Source organism: Microcaecilia unicolor, chromosome 14 (assembly GCF_901765095.1).
Source record: "Microcaecilia unicolor chromosome 14, aMicUni1.1, whole genome shotgun sequence".
NCBI classification, from domain to species: Eukaryota; Metazoa; Chordata; class Amphibia; order Gymnophiona; family Siphonopidae; genus Microcaecilia; species Microcaecilia unicolor.
The window spans coordinates 25506891-25516702 of record NC_044044.1 but is presented as its reverse complement, the minus strand read 5'-3'; positions in this window follow the sequence as shown (position 1 = coordinate 25516702).

The following is a 9812-nucleotide window of genomic DNA, read 5'->3' as shown; positions in this document are numbered from 1 at the left end:
TTCTTTTATTAAAAGAAAGGAACTGTAACATTTTTAGTTAATGATGTGGTATAAGCCTTTCTGAATAATAGCTCATCGTACAACAAAAACAAATCAAGAGAAAATTTACCACTACCCTTGGCACTATTGAATTGCTTCTATCTTAGTTATATGGTTCTCAATGATTCATAGGGGTACGTCTACCAAAGGGTGCTTGGAAATGAGCTTAGAGCAGGCTAACAGAAGACGTTCCATCATTCTAAGCCAGGAATATGGCATTTTCAGGTATTTCTTTATCCGGTTGTGTGCTAATGTTCACATTAGTGCATGTAACTTAAAAAAGAAACAATGCATAAGCATTTACCACCCTGTATTCTAGGAGGAAGTAAGGGATCCTGCGTTTTGGACATGTTAGAAACATAGAAACATGACGGCAGATAAAGGCCATATGACCCATCCACAGTCTGCTCATCCTCTGTAACCCCTAATTCTTCCTGTTCCTAAGCGATCTCACATGCTTATCCCATGCCTTTTTAAATTCTGGTTCAGTCCTTGACTCCACCACCTCCACCGGGAGGCCATTCCTCGCCTTCACCACCCTTTCTGTGAAATAGTACTTCCTTAGGTTACTCCTAAGCCTATTCCCTCTTAACTTTGTCGTATATCCCCTCATTCCAGAGCTCTCCTTCATTTGAAAAAGGCTCTTTTCCTGTACATAAATGCCCATGAGATAACCAGTTAACACGCATACATGTCGATGTGCTAGCTGAATAGTGTGTCCATGTCCATTTTCCACCTGATATGCCCGCATAGAGGCTGGCAAAAAAATGCTTAAAAATTTTTTTGGGGGTGGGAGGGGGTTGGTGACCACTTGGGGATTAAGGTATACCGATTTGGCCGGGTTCAGGAGATGTCCGGCCATCTTCCGATTTTGTGTGGGAAGATGGCCGGGGATCTCCTTCTAAAATAAGCAGGAACACCAAGTGACTCGACATAGCTGCTGTGTTTTGGCACCTAAACACCTGCCTGAGGAGTCTATAAAACATATGATGCTGAGGAAGACAATAAAAATGAAATATATAATAAGTGAACCATTTGCCGCATAGCTATTTTTGGCATGGAACCCTTACCGCCACACATTGAGGTGGCAGTAGGTACCGGGCAAAATGGTAGAGGCTATTATTAAGAATAAAATTACAGAGCACATACAAAAACATGGGCTGATGAGACAAAGTCAGCACGGATTTAGTGAACGGAAGTCTTGCCTCACCAATCTACTGCATTTTTTTGAGGGGGTGAACAAACATGTGGTCAATGGGGAGCCTGTGGATATTGTGTTTCTGGATTTTCAAAAGGCGTTCGACAAAGTGCCTCATGAAAGACTCCAGAGGAAACTGGAGAGTCATGGGATCGGAGGTAGGGTATTACTATGGATTAAGAACTGGTTGAAAGATAGGAAGCAAAGAGTAGGGTTGAATGGTCAGTATTCTCAGTGGAGAAGGGTAGTTAGTGGGGTCCCGCAGGGGTCTGTGCTGGGACTGCTGCTTTTTAACATATTTATAAATGACCTAGAGATGGGAGTAACTAGTGAGGTAATTAAATTCGCAGATGACACAAAATTATTCAGGGTCGTCAAGTCGCAGGAGGAGTGTGAAAGATTAAAAGAGGACCTTGAGAGACTGGGGGATTGGGCGTGTAAGTGGCAGATGAAGTTCAATGTTGACAAGTGCAAAGTGATGCATGTGGGTAAGAGGAACCCGAATTACAGCTATGTCATGCAAGGTTCCGCTTTAGGAGTTACAGACCTAGAAAGGGATCTGGGAGTCATCGTGGATAAGACGTTAAAAACATCTGCCCAGTGTGCTGCGGCGGCTAAGAAAGCGCACAGAATGTTGAGTATTATTAGGAAAGGGACGGAAAACACCTCGAGTATTGTGTCCAGTTCTGGTCACCACATCTCAAAAAAGATATAAAGGAATGAGAAAAGGTGCAGAGAAGGGCGACGAAAATGATAAAGTGAATGGAACGACTTCCCTATGAGGAAAGGCTCGGAAGGTTAGGGCTCTTCAGCTTGGAGAAAAGGCGGCTGAGGGGTGATATGATAGAAGTCTACAAGATAATGAGCGGAGTAGAGCGGACAGATGTGAAGCAATTGTTTACACTTTCAAACAACAGCAAAACCAGGGGACACAAGATGAAGCTAGAATATGGTAGAGTTAAAACAAATAGGAGAAAGTTTTTCTTTACTCAGCGTGTAGTTAGACTCTGGAACTCGTTGCCAGAAAATGTAGTGACAGCAGCTGGCCTTACAGAGTTTAAAGGGGGTTTGGACAGATTCCTGAGGGAAAAGTCCATTGAACATTATTAAGAATTACGTTTTGTTTTTTGGGGGGGAGGGGGGGTTGCCGGGTTCTTGAAGCCTGGATTGGCCACTGTCGGAGACAGGATGCTGGGCTTGATGGACCTTTGGTGTTTTCCCAGTGTGGCAGTGCTTATGTACTTACATAAATAAGAACAAGCATAGCAATGAACATAGCTTGTTTGATTTCTTATATTTTGCAATTCCGATGGACTAACATAGGGTTTATCCAAAAATGCTGCAGGATATTCCTTACCTCAAAGGAACCAGTCACAACTTGCAATAAGTTCCGTCTGCTCTAGAAACCATCAGCGCTTAAAGGAAAAGCAGCAAACATTTTTTGTGATATCTAGTACTGAGAGAAAAACATAGAAAAACATATGGCCTAGTGGTTAGAGCACCGGTTTTGCAATGCAGAGGTGGCCGGTTCAAATCCCACTGCTGCTGCTTGTGATCTTGGGCAAGTCACTTAACCCTCCATTGCCTCAGGTACAGACTTAGATTGTGAGCCCTCCTGGGACAGAGAAATATCCAGTGCACCTGAATGTGACTCACCTTGAGCTACTACTGAAAAAGGTGTGAGCAAAATCTAAATAAAAAAAGATAGGTATAAAATACTACTACTATTTAACATTTCTATAGCACTACAAGGCATACGCAGCGCTGTACACCATACACAAAAAGACAGCCCCTGCTCAAAGAGCTTACAATCTAGATAAGACAGGTAAACAGACAGAACAATTATGGGTAAGGGAATAAATAGGTGAGGATAAAGGACAGGGTAAGTGAGTAGAGGTTAGGAGTCAAAAGCAGTGGTAAAGAGGTGGGCTTTAAGTTTGGACTTGAAGACGGCCAAAGATGGGGCTATACACACAGGCTCTGGAAGTCTATTCCAGGCGTTGAGGTGCAGCAAGACAGAAGAAACGGAGTCTAGAATTAGCAGTAGAGGAGAAGGGGACGGATAAGAGAGATTTATATACAGAACGGAGTACCCAAGGGGGGGGGGGTATAGGGAGAGACGAGAGTGGAGAGGTACTGGGGAGCAGCAGAGTGAATACACTTATAGGTCATAAGAGAAGCTTAAACTGAATACGGATAGGGAGCCAGTGAAGTGACTTAAGGAGGGGGCTAATGTGTGCATAGTGACTTTGGTGGAAAATGAGTCGCGCAGCAGAGTTTTGGACTGATTGAAGAGGAGAGAAATGGTTAAGAGGGAGGCCGGTGAGAAGCAGGTTACCATAATCAAGATGACAGGTGATAAGAGTGTGGTTAAGGGTTCTGGCAGAATGTTCAGAGATGAAGGGACGGATTTTGCTAATGTTATAGAGAAAGAAATGACAGGTTTTGGCAATCTGTTGAATATGAGAAGGAGAGAGAGGAGTCAAAGATGACCCCAACGTTTCGAGCTGATGAGACAGGGAGAATGTGAGTGCCATCCAGAGAAATAGAGAAAGGGGGGAGAGGAGAGGTAGGTTTAGGGGGAAAGACGAGAAGCTCGGTTTTGGCCATGTTAAGTTTCAGATGACGTTGAGACATCCAGCCAGCGATATCAGATAGGCAGGCTGAAACCTTGGTCTGGATGCTGGTTGAGATTTCAGGGGCAGAGAGGTAAATTTGGGAGTCGTCAGCATAGAGATGGTATTGAAAGCCATGGGATGAGATCAGACAGCCAAGGGAAGAAGTGTAGATGGAGAACAGGAGAGGACCGAGAACAGAACCCTGAAGTACACCGATTGGTAGAGGGATAGAAGTGGAAGAGGATCCACCAGAGTGTACACTAAAGGTGCGAAGCGAGAGGTAGGAGGAGAACCAGGAAAGAACAGGGCCCAGGAATCCAAATGAAGACAGCGTATCAAGAAGTAGGCTGTGATCAACATGCAGCATTTAGGGGTCCTTTTACCAAGCTGCAACAAAAAGGCCCTGTAGTAACAGCAAGAGCTCTTTTTGCTTCACACCAGGACCATTTTTACCGCAGCGAGTAAAAAGCCCCTAAAAAAAGATGTGGCCACTTACTGCCACCCATTGAGATGGCGGTAAGTGCTCCTGTGGTAACCCACTTCCCGATCACTGCTGTGTTAGCCCTGTGTTAGAAATTATGGAATTATTTTCTGTAGTGCCAGAAATGCTGCACGCTCGAGGCAGAACGACCGCCGACATCCGCATCGGGCCGGTGGTAGCTCTGGGTTGCCATGTGGAAGCCTGTTGCTCTGTGGCAACCCTTTAGTAAAAGGGCTTCTTAGCGTGTTCTAATTCTGTGAGCATGTGCTAAACTTTAGGAAAAGGGCTTACCGCGGGGTGTGCTCAGGTATCCCGCAGTAAATTTGACAGTAATGCCTGCTTCCCATGTGCTAAAAAACAGATTCTATTTTTTAAGGGCTGAGGCAGGTCTGGGGGTGGAGAGTAAGTGTGTTCTGCACTGATTCGGTCAGTGCATGGCCATGGCTGCACACTAACTGATTAGCAATCGGTAAGCGCACGAGTCCCTACCGCCTACAAAATTGGTGGCAATAGGTGCTCACATGCTAATAGCCATGTGCTAATGGGAAAATTAGCATGTGACTATTAATATTTATTTATTTGTTACATTTGTATCCCACATTTTCCCACCTATTTGCAGGCTCAATGTGGCTTACATAGTACCGTAAAGGCGTTCGCCAATTCCGGTATGAACAAATACAGTAATGTTGTGGTAGAATAAGGTTCATGTGTACAAACACATTAGGGAATCGTAGAGAGGAAGAGTTATTCTATGTCCATTATATGACCTTCATAAGGAGAGTATTGCGGCTACCTAGAGATGAAATACTTCAAGACCTGTACATATCCATTTGGTCAACTCCTAATTCAGTTAGACCAACTAAACGAAATTCAGATAATAAATATTGAGTGTAGGAAGTTTTAGGACATGGCAATCAACAATTGTCTCATGTTTCTTTGATAGTCAATTCTGCAATGAAGAAGAACAAAACATCTAAAGACCATATGCCTTATTCTCCAAAGAAGGACCTTAAATCTATAGACTTAATGGGTAAAAGAATGTACCAAAATTCCATGCTCGCTGCTCACTGAGGGCCCCTTTTACCAAGCTATGGCAAAAGGGGGCTGGCTCTAGCATCGGCATGCTTTTACATGCGCGCCGAGGTCCCCTTTAACTGCAGCTGGTAAAAGAGAAGTCTCACTTTCCTTGCTGTACGGCCATTTCGGGGGGGGGGCCCTTACCACCACCCATTGAGGTGGCAGCAAGGGCTCCCGTTTTTGTAGCACCAGAAATGATGGCACATTGGGGGTGGGAAGTACCACCAGGCTGCTGCAGTAGCCCGGTGGTACTTCCTGTATAGCGAGCAGTAACCCCCTTTGGGCTCACCACCATTTAGTAAAAGGAGCCCTCAGAAATTTGCCCATTTTACCCACATGGCTTTAGAGCTTGGGAATGACCTGTGTAAGTACGCGCTAAAGCCATTTTTTTTTACAAAAAGATGGTTTCACGTTTCAAAATCTATCATAACAAGGCATCGTGAATCTTTGTGCTGTTGTAAGGGATTTAAATTTCAGTTGGAAGGAGAGAGTAGGCCGGAGGACGCTGGGGAAATCAAAAAATTCCTTCAACATTTTCCTATGGGGCACTGCGTTCGGCAAGTGCCTGTGCACTTGTTGTCCCAAACAACTTGTGACTAGACATTACCGGAACTGGTACCTTCAGTAAGGCAGAATCCACAGAGTGGAACAAATTGCCTTGGGCCTTAAAATTACAAAAAAAAAAAAATTAAAAAAAAGCCGCCTTCTTCAAAGCAATGTTAAAACAGTATCTGTTGGGCCAAGCTTACGATATGCATTGATTTGCATGAGCCTTACTGACTGTTTCTACTTCACTGTGTTTCTGTTGTTTTGTAGCTCATTGTTTTAAATATGTAAGTTCTAAAGGTGGACTTTCAAACATATAAAGGCTAAGATATGTATTAGCTAAATACAAATGGTCATGCAATCTATAAGATCGACGATAGGCAGCAAAACAGCAGATTGATGATAATACAAGTCCAAAATGTATTCACCACATAAAGCATCATCAACGATGACACCTAGATCCTTTTCCTGAGCGGCGACGTCTAATGTGGAACCTTCCATCATATAGCTACGGTTTGGGTTCCTCTTTCCCACATGCATCACTTTGCACTTGTTCACATTAAACATCATCTGACATTTGGATGCCTCTTGCAATTTTCACAATCCTCTTACAATGTAACAATTTTCAATAAGTTTGTGTCATCAGCAAAGTTAATTACCTCACTAGTTATTCCCATCGCTAGGTCATGTATAAATATGTTGGAAACAGTGGTCCCAGCACAGAACCCTGGGGAACTCCACTATCTACCCTTCTCCATTGAAAATACTGACCATTTAACCCTACTCTCTGTTTTTCTTTATTTATTTACCACCTTTTTGAAGGAATTCACTCAAGGAGGTGTACAGTAAGAATAGATCCTTTAACCAGTTTTTAATCCACAATAGAACCCTACCTCCTGTCCCATGACTTTCCAATGTCCTCTGGAGTCTTTCATGAGGTACTATGTCAAATGCCTTTTGAAAATCCAGATACACTATCCAGCTTATTTTCGAAGGAGAAGGGCGCCCATCTTTCAACACAAATCGGGAGATGGGCGCCCTTCTCACAAGGCCGCCCAAATCTGCATAATCAAAAGCCGATGTTTTTGACACCCTCAACGACTTCCCATCATGGGGATGACCAAAGTTCACGGGGGCGTGTCGGCAGGGTAGCGAAGGCGGGACTGGGGTGTGATTAGGAGATGGGCGTCCTCGGCCGATAATGGAAAAAAGAAGGGCGTCCCTGACAAGCACTTGGCCTACTTTACTTGGTCCATTTTTTTTCATGACCAAGCCGTGAAAAGATGCCTGAACTGAGCAGATGACCACCAGAGGGAATCAGGGATGACCTCCCCTTACTCCCCCAGTGGTCACTAACCCCCTCCCACCATAAAAAACAAGTTAAAAATACTTTTTTGCCAGCCTCTATGCCAGCCTCAAATGCCATACTCAGGCCCATCGCAGCAGTATACAGGTCCCTGGAGCAGTTGTAGAGGGTGCAGTGTACTTCAGGCGGGGGGGGGGGGGGGGGGGGTTGAGGGGCTCAGCACCCAAGGTAAGGGAACTATGCACCTGGGAGCAATTTGTGAAGTCCACTGCAATGCCCCCTAGAGTGCCCGGTTGGTGTCCTGGCATGTGAGGGGGACCAGTGCACTACTAATGCTGGCTCCTCCCATGACCAAATGGCTTGGATTTGGCCATTTTTGAGATGGCCGTCTTTGGTATCCATTATCGGCGAAAACCAAGCTCAGTCATCTCTAAGGGTTGTTACCTCTAAGGTCGACCCAAATGTTGAGATTTGGCCGTCCATGACCATATCATCGAAATGAAAGATGGACGCCCATCTTGTTTCGATAATGTGGTCGGGGACACCCCTTTACGGGGCCGTCCTTAGAGATGGGCGCCCCCGTTTGATTATGCCCCTCTATATCGACTGACTCGCCTTTATCCACATGTTTGTTCACCCCTTCAAAGAAATGTAGTAGATTGGTAAGGCAAGATTTCCCTTCACTACATCAATGTTATATTAGGTTTTTGTTGAGCTGGTTGATTTGATTTCTGCAAGATTTGTTGTTTAATATAGGGATGGTCTTGCAATTATTTTAATGGATGATTCTTATTGGCCCTTAGCTTTTAACCAATTAGTGATATATTTGTATTACACCTCTTGGGTACATGAGTTTATTTCACCTCCTCTTTATTTATATGCATGTTCTTAGTAGTTGTCAATTACTTAATATCACTTTTATTATTATTATTATATAAGTATTAACAATATGTCAAGAAAACTCTTGATATGCAAAAATGGAGAGAAATAAAAAATTATAATACAATAAACAAAGTAATATAGTTATACATAAGTATATATATATATATATTATTTCTTACTCCATTTCAAGTCCACAAAATATGGGAAAACAAGGTAAAATTCCATGAAATATATTTCAACTAATTAAAGAAAGAATTCTAAAGGGAAACCTAAGGTGCCAGATCAATAATAATTACGGAGTAGATGTGAATAGTATTGAAGGTTGTACCTTAGGAGTAATAGCAATCTTAGAATCTAGAAAAGAACTCAAATGAGTAGGGTCAAAGAAGATACATCTAACTGCGTTAACTTTCAATACACATTTACAGGGAAAGTTTAACCAAAATAAGGCACCCAATTGTAAAACCCTAGGGCGTAATTTTAGGAATAATTGGCGTCCCTTTTGGGTTACTCTTGCAATATCAGGAAATATTCTTATCTTGCAATTTATGAAAAGTTCATCTCGGTGACGAAAGAATTGTGTCAGGATCCAATCACGATCAGGTTCCAATACAAATGTCACAATTAGTGTTGCTGGTGTCCCCATCTCATCCTCTTGAATTATCTGAGTTAAACTGAGTATATCAAAAGAAGCTTCTGCTCGTTCAATTTGAGTATTAGATTCTTTATTCCCCTTCTTGTACGGCGGTAAATAAAATATTTTTGAAACAGGTGGCTAGGCTTGTTCTGGAATCTTCAAAATTTCAGACAAATATTTCTTAAATGTTGTTAAGGGTGCAACTGAAGTAACGTTTGGAAAATTAATCAGCCTAAGAGTTTTAGCAGCGGGGTAACTAGCCCCGAAACACTTCTTGGCACCATGAAGCGGTCCATCAGACCCAACGATCTAGCAGGTGTAGCGGGGCTCACACGCTGCTTGCCCCTCCATTTTGACATGGAAACAGGAAAAGTTTTTTATTTTTCAATGGAGGAAGTCGGGTGAGGAACTGCTTACTAGCGTCCTCTTCACGACACCATCTTGGATTCCCCCTCTAATATCACTTTTATTATATATATATATATATATATATATATATATATGTGTGTGTGTGTGTGGCCATTAGCATATGAGCCCCTGTCACATACTCAAAGCAGGAACTGGGTTGTGAGCCCTTGTGAGCCGAGGAGCGGCAGTGGCAGGCAAAACCACCCCACACCAGAGACTAGGCAGAACAGGACTGGAACTCCGGACTGGAGTTGCAGCAGAGGCAAACAGGCAGGACTTAAGCAGAGCAGGCCCCCTTAAACATCACCTGCACTTGGCCACTTTTCACCCAGAGTTGAGCTCTGGGCTTCAGGTGGCCGGCAGGACTTGCTGGACAGGGCAGGACTGGATAACAGCAAGGCAGCACAGGGACTGAGGGTCAGAGGGGAAAGGGAGGAACATGGGCAGCAAGGCAGGAGACTGGGCAAGGAAGGGAAAGCTAAAGGGCAGAACAGAAAGCTGCAGAACAGCCAATAAACAGGGAACAAACACTGACTAACAAGACACAGAACTAAGAGCTGCAAGCAGCCCCAAAGGCAGAACACAGACAAACAGAAACTAAACACAGAATTACAAACAAG